Consider the following 22,048-nt stretch of genomic DNA (forward strand, 5'->3'; position numbering starts at 1 on the left):
TTGTGTTTTTAGTAGAGACAGGGTTTCACCATGTTGGCCAGGGTCATCTTGAACTACTGACCTCAGGTGATCCGCCTGTCTCGGCCTCCCAAAGTGCTGGGATTACAGGCATGAGCCACAGCGCCCAGCTTTTGTTTGTTTGTTTGTTTGTTTTTTGAGACAGAGTCTTGCGCTGTTGCCCAGGCTGGTCTCGAACTTCTGACCTCAAGTGATCTGCTCGCCTCAGCCTCCCAAAGTGCTAGGATTACAGGAGTGAGCCACTGTGCCCGGCCAGGAGTGAGTAATTTCTAACCCATTTATAAGGACAGCATACCCTGATACCAAACTGAACAAAGATAGTACAAGAAAAGAAAACTTCAGACCAATATTTCTCATGAGCATAGATGAAAACATCTTCAACAAAATATTAACAATTTGAAACCAGCAATAAAATAGAATAGTGATCCATGATCAAGTGGATTTCATGCTAGGAGTGCAAGACAGGTGCAAGATAGGTTCCATATTTGAAAATCAATATATGGGGCTGGGGGCACTGGCTCACACCTGTAATCCCAGCACTCTGGGAGGCCAATGCAGGCAGTTCAGTTGAGGTCAGAAGTTCAAGAGCAGCTTGGCCAACATGGTGAAACCCTGTCTCTACTGAAAATACAAAAATTAGCAAGGCATAGTGGTGCACCCTTGTAGTCTCAGCTACTTAGGAGGCTGAGTCAGGAGAATCACTTGAACCCTGGTGGGGGTGGAGGTTGCAGTGAGTGGAGATCACACCACTGCACTCCAGCCTGGGCAACAGAGCAAGACTCTGTCTCAAAAAAAGAAAAAAAAAAGGAAAAAGAAAAAAAATCAATATAAATGGAATCACAATATTAACAATCTAAGAAAAACTACATTATAATATCAATTGATACAGAAAAAGGCATTTGACAAAATTTAACATCATTCATGGTAAAAACTCTCAGCAAACTGGGAAATTCCTCCACCTGATTAAGGGCATCTTCAAGAAACTGACATCATATGTAGTGATAGGACACTGAATGCTTTACTTTCCCCCTAGGATCAGTAAAGTCAAGGATGTGCATGCTCACCACTCATATTCATCCTTATACTGGAAGTCCTAGCCAGTATTATAATGCAAGAAAAAAGAAGTCAAAGGCACACAGATTGGGAAGAAAGAAACAGAGCTATCCCTATTTGCAAGTGACGTGATGGCTGTGTAGGAAAATCCCAAGAAGGCCAGGTGCGGTGGCTCATGCCTGCAATCCCAGCACTTTGGGAGGCTGAAGTGGGAGATTACGAGGTCAGGAGATTGAGATCATTCTGGCTAACACAGTGAAACCCTGTCTCTACTGAAAATACAAAAAAATTAGCCGGGCTTGGTGGCGGGTGCCTGTAGTCCCAGCTACTCAGGAGGCTGAGGCAGGAGAATGGCGTGAACCCGGGAGGCGGAGCTTGCAGTGAGCCGAGATCATGCCACTGCACTCCAGCCGGGGCAAAAGAGCGAGACTCCGTCTCAAAAAAAAAAAAAATCCCAAGAAATCTACAAAAATATTTTTAGAGTAAGTGAGTTTAACAAGGTCACAGGATACAAGGTCAGTATGTAAAGGCCAATCATATTTCTGTGTACTAACAATGAACAGTTGGTAACAAAAGATTTTTAAAAATCACAATGACCCCATGAAATACTTAGATATACACAAAACAAATATAGTATCTCTATGTAAATAGTGTTAAATACTGATGAAATAGAAGACCAAAATGAATGGAGAGACATACAATGCTCATGGATCAGAAGATTCAAGAGAATAAAGACATCAGTTCTCCCTTGACTGGTCAGTAGCTTGAATGCAAGTCCAATAAAAATCCCAGCAGGACATTTTCTTAGCACAGATAAGCTTATTATAAATTTATATGGAAAGATAAAGAAATTAGAATAGCTAAAGCAACTTTGAAAAAGAATAAAGTTGGAGTAATTACCCAATTTTAAGACTTACCACAAAGAAACAAGACGTGTGATGTTGGCAAACACTATATAGATTAATGAGATAGACACATACATTAATGGAACAGGATAGAGAGTCCAGAAATGGGCCCACACAAATATGGTCAGATGGCTTTTGACAGTGGTGCAGAAACATTTTAATTGAGAAAGGATAGTCTTTTCAACAAGTAGTGTTGGAACAATTGGACATCCATATGCAATAAAATGAATCTTGATTTATACTTCTTATTTATATACAATTTAACGCAAAATGTAAACCATACAACTATAATACTTTTACCGGTAATCCCAGCAGTTTGGGAGGCCGAGGCAGGTGGATCGTTTGAGACCAGCCTGGGCAATATGGCAAAACCCCATCTCTACCCAAAATACAAAAATGAGCCAGGCATACTGGTGTACAACTACAGTCCCAGCTACTTGGGAGGCTGAGTCAGGAGAGAATCATTTGAACCTGGGAAGCAGAAGTTGCAGTGAGCCGAGATTACACTACTGCACTCCAGCCTGGGTGACAGAGTGAGACTCCATCTCAAAAAAATAAAAATAAAAATAAAATGCAATTTGGATTTATGTCTCTTCTCTGGCTCGTCTTGCCCTCTAGACCCATCCAGCTTCTGCTGTCTTCACTGGCACACCATCTTGCTGCCAGCCAGCATGAATGCTGTACCTCTTGTTGGCAAAGTCTGTTCCCAAGTATCCAGTCCCTTCCCACACCCTATTTTCCTTAAATCTGTTTACCCTCCAGGAAGAGACCATTCAGGAAAGCCTTCCCTGAGCCAGCCTCCTGCCTGGGCCAGATGTTGGCTCCCAGGTGTTTGCTCCTCGGCTCTGCCCCTTGAACATGGTGGTATAGCAGTTAGTCTGAGCATGGGCTTCCTAGAGTCTCAGAGTCCCTGCTTGTCAGTCCCCTAGAAGCTTCAATTCTGTGCTTCCCAGAATCCCTTCAATCAAAGATTTCTAAGTCAGTGGGAGCAGAGATGCTGGAGCCGGCCTGCTTGGATTCAAATCATGGCTCCCACACTTATCCATTATGTGATCTTGGACAAGTTGCTTGCTGTCTTTTGCCTCATTTCTCTCCTTTGTAAAATGGATTCATGATAGAACCAACTCTTAGAGGTACTATTAGCTTAGATAATGTGTGAAGAGATCTTGGCACACGGCTTGGCAAATGCTCGACTAAAGTAAGCTGCAGTTATTGATAGTCGCTTTCGCAGCTTTAAAGTAGTACAGGTTCCCAAGTCCCCTGCCCTGCTGAAACAGAATGAGAATGACTTTTGGGGGCAGGGAGTACTTGTATTTTTCTTCAAAAGCTCCTTGAATGGGATTGGCAGATTCAACAAATAAAAACACAGGTTGGAAGGGCGCAGTGGCTTACACCTGTAATCCCAGCCCTTTGGGAGGCCGAGGCAGACAGATCACTTGAAGTCAGGAGTTCAAGACCAGCCTGGCCAACATGGTGAAACCTGTTTCTACTAAAAATACAAAAATTAACCGGGCATGTTGGTGCATGCTTCTAATCCCAGCTACTTGGGAGGCTGAGGCAGGAGAATAGCTTGAACCCAGGAGGCGGAGGTTGCAGTGAGCTGAGATTGAGCCACTGCTCTCCAGCCTGGGCAACAGAGTGGCCAAAAAGAAAAAAAAACACCCCACAGGTCACTCAGGTTAATTTGAGCTTCAAATACAAAACAAATAGTGTTTTAGGATAAGGATGATTCATGCAATATTTGGGTAGTGTTTATACTAAAATTTATTTATTGTGTATCTGAAATTCAAATGTAACTGGGCATCCTGCATTTTATCTACGAGTATTTAACCCTATCCTGGGAGACCTCAACACCCAGCCCACTCTGGGTCTGTGCTCCCAACTCCCTGGTCCAAAGGCAAACCTCCAAGTCAGAAAAGAGAGAGTATCCTTTTACTCAACACAGGGGGGCGCTAGAAGATTTCTTGTTCGCTTTCTTTTCTGTAACTCAATGTCTAGGGAAGCACCAGCAGGTTGGCTGGCTTGCAACAAATCTCTCCGTACCTGTGAGTCATTTTCCGATGTTCAGGTCTGTAAGAAGCTGATACAGAGTTGGCCACCTCCCTCTTGGGCCTTCCCTTCTCGGGGGCTAGCCTAGCGCCTCAGGGGCTTCTCTGTTCTTGCTTCTCCCCTAGGCTCACCTGCCTTCCATTGATGTCATAACTCTATTCTGATATCACAGCCCAGCACTTGGAATCCCAGGCAGCCCAGGTTCTGCCCTTAGAGCAACTAAGGCAGGCAGTTGAGTGGGGCGAGGGGGTCGGGGGTGAGGAGGGAGCTGGGTGGCTGGTGGCCCTAGAGGCTAACCCTAAAGAATACCTGGACAGCCTGCGATCCTATTGCTCCGAAATGAAAATCCTCTAAAAGGTAGGACTTCGAAGACTTTCCTCCTGTTCCTGTTGGCTGTGATCCCACTGAGGTGGAAATAAATTCCCCGGGAGTATGGCGTTGTTGTGGCTCTGTAAACAGCTCTCAGGAAACCTGCTGCCTGTGTGCCTGGGAATGTAAGTGGGTTTGGTCCACTCAACAGTCCTCTCTTCCCATTTGAAGGAATGGCTGCCCGAAAAACAGTGTTTCTTACTTGTTGTGGGAGTCATTCCTTTGTGCTTGGAGAAGGCCTGCAGATGCTGATCCAGCTTGTTCTGTGGCCTCTGTCCTCGCTCCCTAAGAAACTGGATGGGAACAGGGTTATGCTGTCCTCAGAACAAAGGGGAAATATAGGTGCATTCAAGCTATTGACCCTCAGACCCCTCGGTCCCGAGGAGGAGAGAAGCCCCATCCTCCCAACCGGTCGGATGGTATAAAGAGTTCTCTTATGAACTCACTGAGTAAAAATTTGACTGGTATGGATTAAACAACAATAAAAGAAAACCCTGAATAACTTCTCTCTTGCTTTGATGGACATGAAGTCTTCCTGGGGGAGCATGTTAAAACTGCTAATTCCTAGGGCAGGACCACTGAGATTCAGATCCGGTGGTCATATGGCACCCAGGAACCCCCATTTTAATTTTTATTTGTTTTAATTTAATTTTTTTTTTTTTTTTTTATAGAGACAGGGCCTCATCATGTTGCCCTTGCTGGTCTCAAACTGCTGGGCTCAGGCAGTTTTCCTGCCTCGGCCTCCCAAATTGCTGGGATTACAGGTATGAGATACCTGGCCCTCCCCCATTTTTATTTTTTATTTTTATTTATTTATTTTTGAGATGGGGTCTTGCTTGGTTGCCCAGGCTGGAGTGCAGTGGTATGATCTCAGCTTACTGCAACCTCCACCTCCTGGGTTCAGACAATTCTCCTGCCTCAGCCTCCCGAGTAACTGGGATGACAGGCATGTGCCACCATGCCTGGTTAATTTTTGTAGTTTTAGTAGAGATGGGGTTTCACCATGTTGTCCAGGCTGGTCTTGAACTCCTGACCTCAAGTGATCTGCCCACTTCAGCCTCCCAAACTACTGGAATTACAGGCATAAGCAACCGCTTCCGGCCTTCCCCCATCTTTATAATAAACATTCCACACAGGGCTCCTGCCAGCCCTCCAAGCTTCTCACTTTGAGAAGCACAGTCTGCTCTGTCAGACTCCCTGGATTGCTTATTGCTGCTAGTTCTCTTCCCCCATCTCCAAATTCCGTGTTTTTCTTGGAGGGGGGTATAATTCAGCTTTACTCCGTATATTTATTTAATGTGCTGAATCCAGGAAGACAAAAGTGATGTTGTAGGGCCCTGTTGTTCATCAGGTACATTGTATCTGAGTTTTTGGCCCCTGCCTTCTAGGCCTAGGTGCAGTCCCTCTCTCTACCTAAGAAAACCGCTTGTGTCTGTATCGGGAGTGCTATACCCTTTCTTCATCAGAGACTTTCTCTTCATGGTTCTCACCCGAACTGAGAAAATGGAATATAAGCGTGAATTATTGGTCATTAAAGCTGATAGTGGAGCCAGGCATGGCAGCTCATGCCCATAATCCCAGCATTTTGGGAGGCTGTAGAGGGAGGATCGCTTGAGGCTGTAGTGGGAGGATCGCTTGAGGCCAGGAGTACAGAGCAGCCTGGGCAACATAGCAAGACCCCATCTTTCAAAAAAAAAATAGCTGGGTGTGGTGGCATGCACCTGTAGTCCTGCCTACTCGAGAGACTGAGGTGGGGGGATCGCTTGAGCCCAGGAGGTCAGGGCTACAGTGAGCTATGATCATGCCTGGGTGACAGAGCAAGACCCTTTCTCTAAAATCAAAAACAAAAAACTGGTAGTGGTGGAGGGCGTGGCTCATGGAAGGGATTGGTTTCTGTTTCTCTGATGGCCCTGGAATGAACATTGAATGGCACCTGGCAGGGCAGCCATGGCTCCTTGATTGCTCAGCAGCTCAAGGTGCAAATTCCTTCCTCGCCGGCTGCAAATTTGGGCTTTCCCAACAAAGCCACACAGCTTTTTGAACAAATAAACATATCTAGGTTAGTTCATAGGGTTTTTAGTTACCATCTTGCTTGTGTGCTCTTGAAGTTTCGAGCTCTTTGTATTTGACAGTGTTCAGGCATTCAGGCCTGGAGCCCGTGTAGTTGCCAGTGCTTCCCTCCATGCTCTTGGTCCGGTGGAAAGCAGGACGTGTCTTGGCCCTTGGTTCTTGGTCTTCGGGTTGCAGAATGAAGGGGTTGACCTCACCTAAACCCTCCAGAAAGCAGATGGTCAGACTCTTTTCCCTTCAAACTCTTCTTTGCCCTGACTCACACCTGGGCCATTTCATCCAGTGAGACTGAGGGAGGAGCAAGGGAGTCCATGTTTCCCCTCCGTGATGCCGGGTCAGGAAGCTAGACACAGTCTCCTTCGCATGGCGAGGAAGGGGAGTACCTGACTGCCCATCTTGGTTTTGGGAGAGAGAAAAACCAGTGCCCAGTCTGGGAAATGAGGGTTTGGGGGATTGTAATAAAATAGAGGACAGGACTCTGCAGGTCAGGGACAGAGGTGCATCCCGAGGGCTCATTGCAGGCAGGGCCAAGTGGCTCACTGTTTGCAGCTTTAGCAGCACCTTGGATATAGTTGCTGCTCCGTAAATGTGTTGATTGACAGAGGCGCAGGTAAAAACCTCAGAACAGTTGGGCTTAAGGATGCTACAAAAAAACTCTGGGCTGGGATTTAATTTTTTTTTTTTTAACTGTTGTTGTTATCAGCCTGGCTAACACAGTGAAACCGCATCTCTACTAAAAATACAAAACAAAACAAAACATAACAAAACAAACATTTAGCTGGTCATTGTGGCACGTGCCTGTAATCCCAAGCACTCTGGAGGCTGAGCCAGGAGAATTGCTTGCACCTGGGAGGCAAAGGTTTCAGTGAGCAAAGGTCACGCCACTGCACTCCAGCCTGGGTGACAGCGAGATTTTCTCTCTCTCTCAAAAAAAAAAAAAAAAAAAAAAAAAATTGTTGTTCTTATACAAAATAAACAGAAGTGAACAGAAGACTCTCAGGAATCGTCACATACTTGTCACCCAGATGCCACACAGCTACCAGCTCATGGCCAGCCTTGTCTCTATGCCTCCATCCTCTTCCTCTATCTAAATCATTTTGAAGCCCATTGCAGAGGTCATAGCATCCCATTTGTTAACATGTCTGGATGTATCTTTAAAAGATCAGAATTCCGGTTTTTTTTTTTTTCCAACATAACCGAAGTGCTATGATCATATCTAACAAATTAACAGTGGGTTGGAATAAAGTTTATTTAACTTTCCCTGTCTTAGAGAGTTTGCGGGAAGTAGAAAAGGGAATGCAGAGGGCTGAGACAGGGGCCGCACATGTGCTTCCAGCAGCCAAGCTGGGCTCTATTCAGTTCAGAGAAACCAAAAAGAGGTTAACAGCTCTCAGATGGCAGAGGACCCGGCCCTTCTCAAGGAAGGGGGGCTGGGGCATTGGCAGGATGTGGTCTTCTGACCCTTGGCCTCATCAGGGGTCCTGCGGGGTAAAGGGTGAGAGGTGTGGGTTGGGGAGTTGCTAATGGGAGCACAGTCAGTTCCCAGGTATCCACATTTGGAGGAGGAAGAGCCACCAGAAAGTAACAGGAAAATGGTGGTCTTGCTCTTTAGGAGGTGTGAGCAATTTGGATTTGGAAGTGACCCTATGACCCATATAGATGGCTGTGGCTTACCCCTGAGAGATCTGTATAAATCAATGCTAACTGAAAGAGGCCCAGGGTAAATGGGTCACCTGTGAGTTTGAATGCATGTGCAGAGCTCAAAGGAGATTGATGTTCAGTTCTCAGAGAAACTGAGTTGGATTTTCACACTGGGGGTGACAGCATTTGTTCTGAGCCCCTCCGCATGGGACTTTAGCCTGCCACCCAAGCCCAGGAGCCAGCCCAGAAGTGGCCACCTTATTTCAGTAGAAAAGTAGGTGTTATGGAATACGCCTCTGGGGGTGGGAGTTCTTCTTATGAAGAGGTCAGATCATAAGAAAAGTGGTTGTCTATAGTTTAAAACATTCTTGCAGCGGGGCGTGGTGGCTTATACCTATAATCCTAGCACTTTGGGAGGCGGAGGCAGGAGGATCACCTGAGCTCAGGAGTTCAAGACCAGCCTGACCAACATGGTGAAACCCCACCTCTACTAAAAATACAAAAGTTAGCTGGGCGTGGTGGCATATGCCTGTAGTCCCAGCTACTTGGGAGGCTGAGGCAAAGAGAATTGCTTGAACCAAGAGGCAGAGGTTGCAGTGAGTCAAGATCGCACCATTGCACTCCAGCCTGGGGGACAAGAGCAAGAAACTCCATCTCAAAAAAAAAAAAAAAAAAAAAAAAAAAAAAAAAAAAAAAGCATTGTTGCCATTAAGGTAATTTAAGCATCATTTTCCTGCCAGGGCAATTACCTGATTACTAATTGTTTCCTTTGTAACTAGAAGGCATAATAGCACTTACCTTTGTAATTATCAGGTTGGAGAAGTTTATTCTTTGTTGCCATTTAGGTGTTAACCTTCACGTGGATCTGTAGCATGAGCACCGAACTCTGATGCAGGCAAGGCTGTCAACTCAGGATGTCACTAATTCCAGAGGTGGAGGGCCCCGGGGTCCAGACCGGATGCCTGACCTAAACCTGAGGCTGGCAGGACTGTGACATTTCCCTGGATACCCCCTGCATTTCACTTTGCCAGTTTGAGCTTTGACTGGAGATGGTCATGGAAAGGTTGAGACTGAGTATTCTGGGCTACAGAACTAGAAGGCTGGGCTCTGAGGTGGCCCCTCGGTCAGTTTGCTGAATCACAGTACCATGCCTGGTGGTATGAACAAGAATGGCTTAGTAAAAGGGACACAAAATTTGGGATCCTGGCATTGCTCTTGAGTCACTATGTGACTTTGGACGAGGCCCTCTACCTCTCTAGCTATTCTTTGCCCATCACAGGGACAAATAATGTCTGCATCATGAAATGGTTGTGAGAGTAAATAACAACAATAATATTTTTTAAATTAGGCTGGGCACAGTGGCTCATGCCTGTATTGCTAGCACTTTGGGAGGCTAAGGCAGGCAGATCACCAGATGTCAGGAGTTAGATACCAGCCTAGCCAACATGGCAAAACCCGGTCTCTACTAAAAATACAAAAATTAGCTGGGTGTGGTGGCACGCACCTGTAGTCCCAGCTACTCAGGAGGCTGAGGCAGAAGAATCACTTGAACCCAGGAGGCAGAGGTTGCGTGAGCAGGGATTGCACCACTGCACTCCAGCCTGGGAAACAGATTGAGACTCCATCTCAAAAACAAAAAAAAAATGTTAAATTAAATTAAATAATACAAAACAAGTCTAGGTGAGAGGGAACCATGTGGAACAGCCTCCAAATGCCAGTCATCATCACTACCATTCCAGGCTCTTCAGCTCAGGTCCTTAGTTGACAACAGATCTGTGTGTGATGGTCTCATGCATGTGGAATGTCTTCTACCCACACTGGATACACCTGCATAGACAGTGATACAGTTCGGTTGTGTCTCACCCAAATCTTACCTTGAATTGTAATTATCACCATGTGTCGAGGGTGGGGCCAGGTGGAGATAATTGAATCATGAGGCGGTTTCTCCCATACTGTTCTCGTGGTAGTGAGTAAGTCTCACAAGATCTGATGGTTTATAAAGGGGAGTTCCTCTGCACATGCTCTCTTGCCTGCCGCCATGTAAGATGTGAATTTGTTCCTCATTCACCTTCCACCATGATTTTTTTTTTTTTTTTTTTTGAGATGGAGTCTCACTCTGTTGCCCAGGCTAGAGTGCAGTGGTTCAATCTCAGCTCACTGCAACCTCTGCCTCCCAGGTTCAAGCAATTCTCAGGCCTCAGCCTCGTGAGTAGCTGGGATTACAGGCGTGTGCCACCATGCCCAGCTAATTTTTGTATTTTTTAGTAGAGACAGGGTTTCACCATGTTGGCCAGGCTGATGAACTCCTGACTTCAACTGATCAGCCCGTCTGGGCCTCCCAAACTTCTGGGATTACTGGCATGAGCCACCAGACTGGCTGCCTTCTGCCATGATTGTGAGGCCTCCCCAGCCATGAGGAACTGTGAGTCCATTAAACCTCTTGCCTTTATAAATTACCCAGTCTCAGGTATGTCCTTATTAGCAGCACGAGAACAGACTAATATAGATAGGGATCTGTTTTACTAATCAGTTTTTAAAAAATTATTTTTTCATGGTTTTCTATCCAGGGTCAATTGGTAGCAAGAAACAAAACCCCGCTGAGACTGGCTGAAGCACAAGTGGGGCCTGTGCTCAGGGTGCAGGAAGTGGAGCATCCATGGGGAGAGGTGTGTCCGCAGCTGCTCTCTCTGACACCCCCATTTCTGGTTCTCTCCCGGTGTCCCCTCTGTGTCCTTTCCCTCTGTAGCCTGGCTTCTTTGTTCCTCCGTAATTTCGTTTTGTAGGTGGGCCTGGCCTGGCCTGGCTCTGGCCTGGCCTTGTGGCTGCCATCTCTGGCTCCATCTTCAAATTCTTGGGTGAGAGGCTCTGGCACAGCTCAGAGCAGGCTCCCTGCCCTGGCCCGATCCAGCATGGTCAAAGCAGGGCAAGGTCATGCCTGAGGGGCTCCATGTCCACTGAGTCATTTGGGCTCCATGTCCACTGAGGCTGCCCCCTCACCTGTGTCCAGCCCAGGCCAAGGAACCATGGTGGGCTCAGACCCTCCTCTGGAGGGAGGCCAGGCTGACAGGTAGGCATGACAACCACAGATTGTGGAAGAGAAACCTTGGAAGACAAGGCAAGTTGCTGAAGGCACAGGCAGGAATCATGGAAGCTTCCAGAGGCTCCGGAGGGGCAACCTGGGATGCTGGGGAGGGCCTGATGAGCACAGGAAGGGCTGAGTCCAGTGGAGGCTGGCTCTTGGCAGCACAGTGGTGGCCCCTGTCCATGTATGGCACACCTGAATACAGTGGCACCAGCAGCCCAAGGCTTCCATGTGGTTCCAGAGCCTTGGGCTGGCTGGTGTGAGCTACTGTATTCCTCTGTAGGGGCCACTGCCAGTGGGGGTGCCAATAGGTGGGATCCAGACTGGCTTCCTCTGTCAGCCTAGGTTGCTTCCCTTGTTCTGTGGCCAGTGGTCTCTGGTGAAGGATATCTGTATCCTTCTGTATCATGCAGATGATTTGAAAACCATTGGTCCAGAGCTTCCACCTGAATCGGGATTGACTGTAGAAACTGAGGCTGAGCTTGAAGGTGGGAAGGACTTGCGTGTGGGCTCAGGCTATGGCAAGAGGCAGGACCTGGCTGTTTCATGATCTCCCTGCTCTCCACAACTTGGAGCCAGTTCTCCTTCCAGGGAAAGGACAGAGGCTGTGCTCATCCACAGGCCTCAATGCCTAGACACAGAAGGAACATTCTCTCCAGCCCCCAGATGTTTGGTGTGCACAGTGCCACACCAGTAGCCTGCCTTAGTCCAGGTGAGAGCAGAGAAGGGTACAGTGGCCATCAGGCAGCTGCAAGCCAGAGAATCAGGCCAGAGACAAGCCCCTGGGGCAGGCTGTGCTCTGACCTTGCAGGCTGGAGTTGACAGTTCACTGCGGCCTCAGGCACTGCCCTCTGGAGAGCCTGGGATGGATCCTGCAAGTTGCGACTCCTGTGGGTGAGCTCTGGTTTTAGTGACTGAGTGGTGGGTTTTCCTCCCCCCACAGCAGCCACCTTACATTTTTCTTTGGAAGACAGAAACACTTGACTGCTCAGAAATGAGATAGCTTCTCCTGAGGAACAAGGGTTTTCATCTGAATTAGGCTCTTCAGTCTCGGTACCGTGCCCACCGTGGAAGACCTGCAGCCACAAATGAGCCCATCTTTCCTTGTCTCTGTTAAGCACCAGAAGCGGGGAGGCCAGGCTGGCCCATGGGGTGGATGTCTTGTCATGAGTGAGGCAGCTCTGTGTTATAGAGAACTGTGCAGAGATGTCTTTTGAGCTCAGCCAAAAGTGTCACCTTCAGGGCCTGGCCACAGGAGCCCTCAAGTCCTACCTGTCCTAGGAGCAGCCCTGCTGGCTCTGGGCAAGCCTGGGACTGGTTAGGCCTGGCTTTGAGGCCACTCTGAGGTCTGGGTTTCCCTCTCCTCAGCTGAGTGATGTCCTCTGTGGCCTCTGCCTCTCTTGGCCTCAGCTTCTCGGCTGTTAGCTGGCATGAGCCCCAGGTACTATGAGGTGTCACACACCACACGGGGGACGGCTGCTGTTTTAAATGCATTTTTTTGGTCTGTTTGTTTTGAGATGGAGTCTTGCTCTGTTGCCCAGGCTGGAGTGCAGTGACATGGTCTTGGCTCACTGTAACCTCCGTCTCCTGGGTTCAAGCAATTCTCCTGCCTCAGCCTTCTGAGTAGCTAGGATTACAGGCTGCCTGCCACCATGCCCAGCTAATTTTTGTATTTTTATTATAGACAGGGTTTCACCATTTTGGCCCGGCTGGTTTCAAAATCCTGACCCTGGGATCCACTTGCCTCGGCCTCCCAAAGTGCTGGGATTAAAGGCGTGAGCCACCGAGCCTGGCCTGTTAAACGCATTTTTTTTTTTTTTTTTTTTAGATGGAGTCTCACTCTTGTTGCTCAAGCTGGAGTGCAATGGCACCATCTTGGTTCACTGCAACCTCCGGCTCTTGGGTTCAAGCAATTCTCCTGCCTTTGCCTCCCGAGTAGCTAGGCTTACAGGCATGAACCTGGTCTCGAACTCCTGACCTCAGGTGATTCACCTGCCTCGGCCTCCCAAAGTGCTGGTATTACAGGCGTGAGCCACTGTGCCTGGACACCTTTTTATCCAGGACACCCTCCTGACTCCCCAGCCCAGGTCGGCTTCCCATGTAGTGGAAAGAGTGCTATACGACTCCTTCATAGCACCCACCCCAGTTGCACTGATTATTCACCTGTACACTTATTTAATTTTTTTTTTTTTTTTTTTTTTTGAGACGGAGTCTCGCTCTGTCGCCCAGGCTGGAGTGCAGTGGCCGGATCTCAGCTCACTGCAAGCTCTGCCTCCCAGGTTTATGCCATTCTCCTGCCTCAGCCTCCCGAGTAGCTGGGACTACAGGCGCCTGCCACCTCGCCCGGCTAGTTTTTTGTATTTTTTAGTAGAGACGGGGTTTCACCGTGTTAGCCAGGATGGTCTCGATCTCCTGACCTCATGATCTGCCCGTCTCGGCCTCCCAAGGCCGAGCCTGTAGGATTACAGGCTTGAGCCACCGCGCCCGGCCTTATTTAATGTTTGACTTCCCTGACAATCCATAGCAACAGAAGGGTGGGGATTGTGACAACTGGCTTGCCACTGAATGCCCGGTGACTAGCACCCTGCTTGTCTCAGAGTACACATGCTTGAATTATTTGTTGGAGGAATCGGGGGAGGGAAGAAGGGAGAGAGGAATGCATGAATGAATGAGTGTGAGAAGTGGGCGCTGGTGCTCTGGCTAGACACAGTGGTCACTTTGGTCCACAGGCTCTGGGTGTAGAGCCTCTGGGCCACTTGGATAAGCAGTCTCAGGGTCCTCACAGAGCCAGCTTGGAAAAGCAAGTCCTTCCAAAGGATAGCTCCGAGTGTGGGAGGCCATGAGGGACTTCAAGGTGACTCCAGAGAGCTAAGCTAGAGAGGCACTCCAGCAGGGGCAGTGGAGTCCTTAGCAAGGGGCAGTCCAGGGGCAGTCACCATATTAGCCCTCCAGCTGCTGTCATTTGCGTGAAGTGCAGTGGGGGCCAGGGATACTTGGCTGTCGTGATAACACAGGTGTCTGAGTTTTTACCTATGCAAGATCAATGCTTAATGGTCTTCCTCTCCCAAGTGGAGGACTGGTGTCATGGGTGGTCAGGACAGTCCTGACCACCAATGAGAGGTGGCTCATAAGAGAGAGAAGGCAAGGTTTGGACTCCCCAGGGGGGGCTGGGCCCTTCCTTGGCTACTTAGCTGTGGTACCTGGGCAAGCCTACCAACTCCTCCAAGCTCTAGCTGCCTTGTCTCTAAAATAGGGACAGTTCCAGCCCTAGCCTACCTGACATCCACTGTGGGGACCAAGGAGTGTATGCTGGCGAAAGGGTTGCCTAGGATCACCATTGGGGTAGCTGTCATTTACAGGGGTAGCCAACAATAAAGTTGGGCCCCTCTCAGATCCTCTGTGAGGTGACGGTGATTGTGGAGGGCATTGTCATTGAAGTAAGTGCCCAGGCATCAAGTTAGCAGGTGGTTTGTGTTATGAATGTGCCACCACCTGGGGCCCTTCAGTCAGAATGCTAGGAGCAAAAGATGTGTCCCTAAACATTTCTGCCTTTTAAGAAAACTGCTTCGGCCGGGCGCGGTGGCTCAAGCCTGTAATCCCAGCACTTTGGGAGGCCGAGACGGGCGGATCACGAGGTCAGGAGATCAAGACCATCCTGGCTAACATGGTGAAACCCCGTCTCTACTAAAAATACAAAAAACTAGCCGGCTGACCTGGCGGGTGCCTGTAGTCCCAGCTACTCGGGAGGCTGAGGCAGGAGAATGGCGTGAACCCGGGAGGCGGAGCTTGCAGTGAGCTGAGATCCGGCCACTGCACTCCAGCCTGGGCGACAGAGCAAGACTCCGTCTCAAAAAAAAAAAAAAAAGAAAAAAAAGAAAACTGCTTCAAGTGTTGTACAAATATTCAATGGAAAAAGAAAAGCATAGACCGTGCAAATCTCCTCAGATCTACTAACCCAGCAGTAATGATAGTTAAATCTTTACTGCAAGTATTCTGGACAATCTAGATATAGAATTTTATATCAGTGGGATAATCCCAATGTTTGGTTTTATAACTGACTCATTAAACTTGACAATATGTTGTGGACATTCCATGTCAATGAGTATACATCTGTGGCACCACTTTTTCTAAAAAGATAAATTTTATTGGGTACACTTAGGGCATTCAGTAGATAATAAAATGGTTACCAAACAATGAGTATGTGAGATGATAGCATCACTTTTTATAGCATTTTATTATGGAAAATATCTAACATTTCTATGCATGCAGATATACACATATATGGTCCAGTTCTCATCACTTAGCTTTCAATAATGTTCAATTATGGCCAATCTTATTTCATTTCAGCCCTATTTCCCCCCTGTTATTACTATTTTAATATTGTGATAAATACATACAACATTGAATTTACCATTAAAGGCATTTAGTACATTCACAGTGTTGCGGAGCCATCACCTCTGCCTAGCTCCAGAACATTTTCATCACTCGAAAGGAAACCCTGCACCCACTAAGCAGTGACTCCCCTTTCCTCTTTTTCAGCCTCTGGCAACCACTAATCTACTTTCCCCGCTATTATTTTACAGCAAACCACATCTGTGCACATTTCACTGTGCATCTCTAAAAAACCAGGAATCTTTTAAAAACATAAATTCGGCCAGGTGCAGTGGCTCACCCCTGTAATCCCAGCACTTTGGAAGGCTGAGGCAGGCGGATCACTTGAGATCAGGAGTTCAAGACCAGCCTGGCCAACATGGTGATACCCCATCTCTACTAAAAATACAAAAAAACAAAACAAAAAAAATTAGCTGGGCGTGGTGGTGAGTGTCTGTACTTGGGAGGCTGAGGCAGCTACTTGGGAGGCTGAGGCAAGAGAATCACTTGAACCTGGGAGGCAGAGGTTGCAGTGAGCCAAGATCGTGCCACTTCACTCCAGCTTGGGTGAAAGAGGGAGACTCTGTCTCAAAACACAAACAGACAAAAAAACCCATAAATTCAAGACCACACTCCTACCTGAAATCACAATTCTTTAATATAATTGTTCAAATCCCTAATTATAAATGTCATTGTTTTCAATTTTTAATTTTTGTGGGCACATACAGGTGTATATATTTATGGGGTACATAAGATGTTTTTTGGGGGGAGGTTTTTTTTTTTTTTTCTGAGACAGTGTGTTACTCTGTTGCCCAGGCTGAAGTGCAGTGGTGCCATCTCGGCTCATTGCAACTTGCCGCCTCCCAGGTTCAAGCGATTCTCCTGCCTTAGCCTCCCGAGTAGTGGGACTACAGGCAGGCATCACCACACCTGGCTAATTTTTGTGTTTTTAGTAGAGATGAGGTTTCGCCATGTTGTCCAGGCTGGTCTTGAACTCCTGACCTCTAGTGATCTTTCCACTTCAGCCTCCCAAAGTGCTGGGATTACAGGTGTGAGCCACTGTGCCCAGTCTCATTTTTCTTTTTCTTTTCTTTTTTTTTTTTTTCTTTTTCTTTTCTTGAGACAGGGTCTCACTCTGTCACCCAGACCGGAGTGCAGTGGTGTGTTCTCAGCTCACTGCAACCTCCATCTTCTGGGCTCAAGCAATCCTCCCACCTCAGCCTCCCAAGTAGCTGGGACCACAGGTGCATGCCACCATGCCTGACTAATTTTTGTATTTTTAGTAGAGATGGGATTTCACCATGTTGCCCAGGCTGGTCTCCAACTCCTGAGGTCAAATGATCTGCCCGCCTGTCTCCCAACATGCTGGGATTACAGGTGTGAGTACTGCACCTGGCCTAATAAATATCATTGTTAATGGTGCATGATATTTCATTAAATAGATATAACGTACTTCACTGAAACATTTTTGAAAATGTTTGCCAGTTCATTCAGTTGCATTCTGGTTGTTGGCAGTATTTCTCTATTGCCAACAGAAGGCACTGGGACAAGCATTTCTGTGCTCACATTTTTTTTTTTTTCCTTTTTTTTTTTTGGAACTGGTGTGGTTATTTCCTAAGGGTGAATTCTTAGAAAAGGGATGACTGGGTCAAGTGCATGCTTCACATTTTGATACTGTTGCTGAGTTATCCTCCATCAATGTTGGTCCAGTTTACACTCCCCTTGGCAGAAAATGTATGACTTAGTTAAGGGAAGATACTTCCTGGAAATATTCACATGTTAATCCTTTCCCCTAGCTCAAGTAAAAGTACCACTACTGCCCAAGACCATGGGAACCCACCTCGTGCATCAGCATGACCTGGATGTGAGACCTGGAGTCAAAGGAGATCATTTTGGAGCTTTAAGATTTGACTGCCCGGCCGGGCACAGTGTCTCACGCCTGTAATCGCAGCACTTTGGGAGGCTGAGGCGGGTGGATCACGAGTTCAGGAGATCGAGACCATCCTGGCTAACACAGTGAAACCCCATCTCTACTAAAAATACAAAAAATTAGCCAGGCGTGGTGGCGGGCGCCTGTAGTCCCAGCTACTCGGGAGGCTGAGGCAGGAAATGGCGTGAACCCGGGAGGCGGAACTTGCAGTGAGCCAAGATCGCGCCACTGCACTCTAGTCTGGGAGACACAGCAGACTCCGTCTCAAAAAAAAAAAAAAAGATTTGACTGCGCTACTCCATTTCAGACATGCATAGGGCCTGTGGCCTCTTTGTTTTGGCCAATTTCTCCCATTTGGAATGGCTGTATTTACCAAATGCCTGTACCCCCATTGTGTCTAGGAAGTAACTAACTTGCTTTGGGTTTTACAGGCTCATAAGCAGAAGTGACTTGCCTTGTCTCAGATGAGACTTTGGACTGTGGACTTTTGAGTTAATGCTGAAATGAATTAAAACTTTGGGGGACTGTTGGGAAGGCATGATTGGTTTTGAAATGTGAGGACATGAGATTTGGGAGGGGCCAGGGGTGGGATGATATGGTTTGGCTGTGTCCCCACTCAAATCTCATCTTGAATTCCCACGTGTTCTGGGAGGGACCTGGTGGGAGGTGGTTGAATCATGGGGACAGGTCTTTCCCGTGCTGTTGTCATGATCGTGAATAAGTCTCACAAGATCTGATGGTTTTTAAAAAGGGGTATTTCCCTACACAAGTTATCTACTCTTGTCTGCTGCCATGTGAGACGTGCCTTTTACCTTCCACCATGATTGTGAGATCTCCCCAGTCACGTGGAGCCGTAAGTCCATTGAACCTCTTTCTTTGGTAAGTCTCCCAGTCTTGGATATGTCTTTATCAGCAGCGTGTAAACGGACTAATACAACTACTCTTCCCTCTGTAAAGAAAAGCCTGGTCACACTGGGCTAAGGGTCTCCCAGATGCAGTAGCAGCTCAAGGCCATTGCTTGATAACCAGATGCTGGATAAAAATGCCATAGTGCCCACAGCAACAGCCCATGCAGCCCCTCTGCTAAGGGAGGACCGGGAGCAGTCAGGGAGAGTGATGATAGCAGCTGGGGAGAGATGGCAGACAGAAAGCCCTATTAGTGAAGCTGGGCTGGTTCACACACGTGCTTATCAGTCTGGAAGCCCAGGAAGCCGGTGGGAGGAAATCGATGCTCTGTCTTTTGGAAGAGAGGAAGAAGGAATTGGTGAAAAAAATGATCCTCCACTATTCACTTCAACTTGATTTTCTATGCTATTAAAAAGGTTATAGTGACATTAAAGGAGTTTATTTATTTATTTAAGACAGAGTTTCACTCCATCACCCAGGCTGGAGTGCATTGATGCAATCTCAGTTCACTGCAACTCCGCCTCCCAGGTTCAAGAGATTCTTGTGCCTCAACCTCCCAAGTAGCTGGGACTCTGGACATGCACCAGCATGCCTGGCTAATTTTTGCTTTTGTTTTTGTTTTTGTTTTTTGTAGTAGAGATGGGGTTTCACCATGTTGGCCAGGCTGCTTTCAAACTCCTGACCTCAAGTGATCCACCCGCCTTGGCTTCCCAAAGTGCTTACAGGTGTGAGCCACGGCACCCAACATTAAAGGAGATTTAAAAGAAGAAATAAAAACATTGCCATGATCCTAGCCATTGCTATTTCTTCAGGACCTGCTCATACTGCCCGTGTGCAGGTGCGCGCGCGCGCACACACACACACACACACACACACGCACCCCACTAACAGTGCTGCGACCACCACTGTATTCTTTGCCCGGGCATTCCAGCAACATCAGCATGCTGGCTGCTCTTCAGTTTTTGTTGTCACTTTCTGGTTTTGCTTCTGCTCTGTGGACAGCCTGGCCCCAGTTTTCTTATCCTGTCGTCCAGTGTTTGGACACTTGAGCAGCCTGCGGTTACAGCCTGTCCGTGCCATGTCCATGCTTGAGCTCCTTTCGTTGGTAACACTTTCCTAGGGAAAATTCTATTGGATAGTGGATGTGAATGGTATTGTGGCTCTGGATTTCTCCTGTCCTCTAGCCCAGTTGTTTTAAAAAATAGAAGTGAGTGCCTCCCCAGGAAGGCACAAGATACCCACTACAGTACGAGATGAAAACATTAGAAGTTCTATTCAGGCCGGGCGCGACAGAACCAGACTCCTTCTCAAAAAAAAAAAAAAAAAAAAAAAAAAAAAGAAAGAAATTCTATTCAAACTGATTTATGGCTGGGCACAGTGGCTCACCCCTGTAATCCCAGCACTTTGGGAGGCTGAGGCAGGTGGTCACTTGAGGTTAGGAGTTCAAGAGCAGCCTGGCCAACGTGGTGAAATCCCATCTCTACTAAAAGTACAAAAAACTAGCCGGGCGTGGTGGCGGGCATCTGTAGTCCCAGCTACTCGGGAGGCTGAGGCAGGAGAATGGCGTGAACCCGGGAGGCGGAGCTTGCAGTGAACCGAGATTGTGCCACTGCGCTCCAGCCTGGGCAACAGAGTGAGACTCGGTCTCAAAAAAAAAAAAATTCAAAAATTAGCCAGACATGGTGGCAGGCACTTGCAATCCCAGCTACTTGGGAGACTGAGGCAAGAGAGAATCACTTGAACCTGGGAGGCAGAGGTTGCAGTGAGCCGAGATTGCCCCACTGCTCTCTAGCCTTGGTAACAGAATGAGACTCTGTCTCAAAAAAAAAAAAAAAATACTGATTTAATTTTATCTTTTAAAATTTTTGGTTTCATATATATATATATATACAGAGTTTTGCTTTTTTGCCCAGGCTGGAATGAAGTGGTGCAATCTTGGCTCACTGCAACCTCTGCATGCTGGGTTCAAGTGATTCTCCTGCCTTAGCCTCCCAAGTTGCTGGGATTATGGGCGCCCACAACCACACCCAGCTAATTTTTTCTTTTTTTTTTTTTTGTATTTTTAGTAGAGACAGGGTTTTGCCATGTTGGTCAGGCTGGTCTTGCACTCCTGACCTCAGGTGATCTGCCCGCCTCGGCCTCCCAAAGTGCTGGGATTACAGGCATGAGCCATGCCCGGCCTTAAAATTTTAGTTTTTATATATGTTATATAATATACATAAAGTGTAAGTCAAGCAGTACAATATATGTATAATCTATAAACCATTATTCATATAGTGAGGGCTCATGTTTCTTGGATGGGGACATTTGCAAATGCCTCCAGAGGGGATCCAGGGCGGTATGGTCACCTAGCACACTCCTGTCTCAGTCTCTTGGCCTCTCTTCCCTTCCTGGGTACACTTGCAGCTGCAGGAGCTGGACAAAGTAACCCCAAGTGACAAGAACCCACATCTTGCCCTTTACTGAGAAAGTGCCAGAGAGAAAAGAAGTACCTTTTTTGAAAGTGTCCTCAGTTCCTTTCTAGAATGAAGTAGAAATAGAGCTGAGGGGACAAAGGAGGGGTCCAGTCTCATGCTTGAGGTGTGGGGACCCATAGGACCCCCAGCCTCTTCGGTGACTGGGTGGTCTGTCCCTCGGTGATGGCTGGTCCTTGCTGCCCACCCTGGCCCACCTGGGCAGCCCCTGCTCTTTGCGCCTCTCTCCCCACACCTGTGACACAGAAGTTCAGCTTGTCCTCCCACCTCAGACTCTCTCTTGCCCTTTGGTGTTCCTTTCCTCATTGTTTTTCCTTTTAGATGCGTGTTTCATGTGTGCCAGACAGATTCTCATTCTGTATGAAGCAAAAACCTTTCATCTCTTTGTAGTCAATTCAAAGCCAAATCAAGATGCCAGAATTGAAGGATCATTCAGGCTGAGTGTTCAGACCTTGAGGGGCCCATAGCCCTGGGCGAGCAGAAAGGCACTGTTATTTAGCATTATTTGGAAACCACGAGTCGCCTGGTACCATTTCCTGCACCCCAGTGCTAATGCTTCTGCTGCTAATATGCCACAGTGATCCATTTCCTCTCAGAATGTGGCACGGTGAAGATCCAGTAGCATGTCCTGTGAAAAATTTCATCCAGCAGTGCCACAGCTGCTGAGGAGTCAACCTCATCCGTGAGTTTTCCTTAGCCCCTGCTATGTATAAAGAACCCAACACACATGACACAGGGTAAATGCCACAGCTCTGGGACTCTGGCATTTTCCACATGTTGTAATGCACCCAGGCTACTAAGACTTCACTGAACTGTTTTCTGTTTGTTTGTGTTTCATTTTGTTTGTTTTTTTGAGATGGAGTCTTACTCCGTTGCTGAGGCTGGAGTGCAGTGGAACGATCTCAGCCCGCTGCAACCTCCGCCTCCTGGGTTCAAGCAATTCTTATGCCACAGCCTCCCAAGTAGCTGGGATTATAGGCACCCGCCACCATGCCTGGCTAGTTTTTGTATTTTTAGTAGAGACAGTGTTTCGCCATGCTGGCCAGGCTGGTCTTGAACTCCTGACCTCAGGTGATCCGCCCATCTTGGCCTCCCAAAGTGTTGGGATTACAGGCGTGAGCCACTGTGCCCAGCCTACAACTAAACTGTTTAAATTGAACCCCTTTGGCATTTGTGGATC

General features: G+C 47.5%; 1 protein-coding gene across 3 annotated transcripts in view; it reads left to right on the forward strand.

Annotated features, from left to right (window-relative positions):
- OSBP2 (oxysterol binding protein 2) overlaps positions 1-22,048 on the forward strand; it is a 229,594-nt gene that overhangs the window by 76,086 nt on the left and 131,460 nt on the right. Inside the window, exon 1 of one of the 3 annotated variants that reach the window (XM_010360655.2) lies at positions 4,238-4,382. The exons of the other annotated variants lie outside the window; for them this stretch is intronic. The gene's annotated coding sequence lies outside the window, so the exon portion shown is untranslated. Of the gene's footprint in view, positions 1-4,237; positions 4,383-22,048 lie in introns of those variants that run through there. 3 annotated transcript variants of the gene reach the window in all.

Source organism: Rhinopithecus roxellana, chromosome 13, assembly GCF_007565055.1.
Source record: "Rhinopithecus roxellana isolate Shanxi Qingling chromosome 13, ASM756505v1, whole genome shotgun sequence".
Taxonomy (NCBI): Eukaryota; Metazoa; Chordata; class Mammalia; order Primates; family Cercopithecidae; genus Rhinopithecus; species Rhinopithecus roxellana.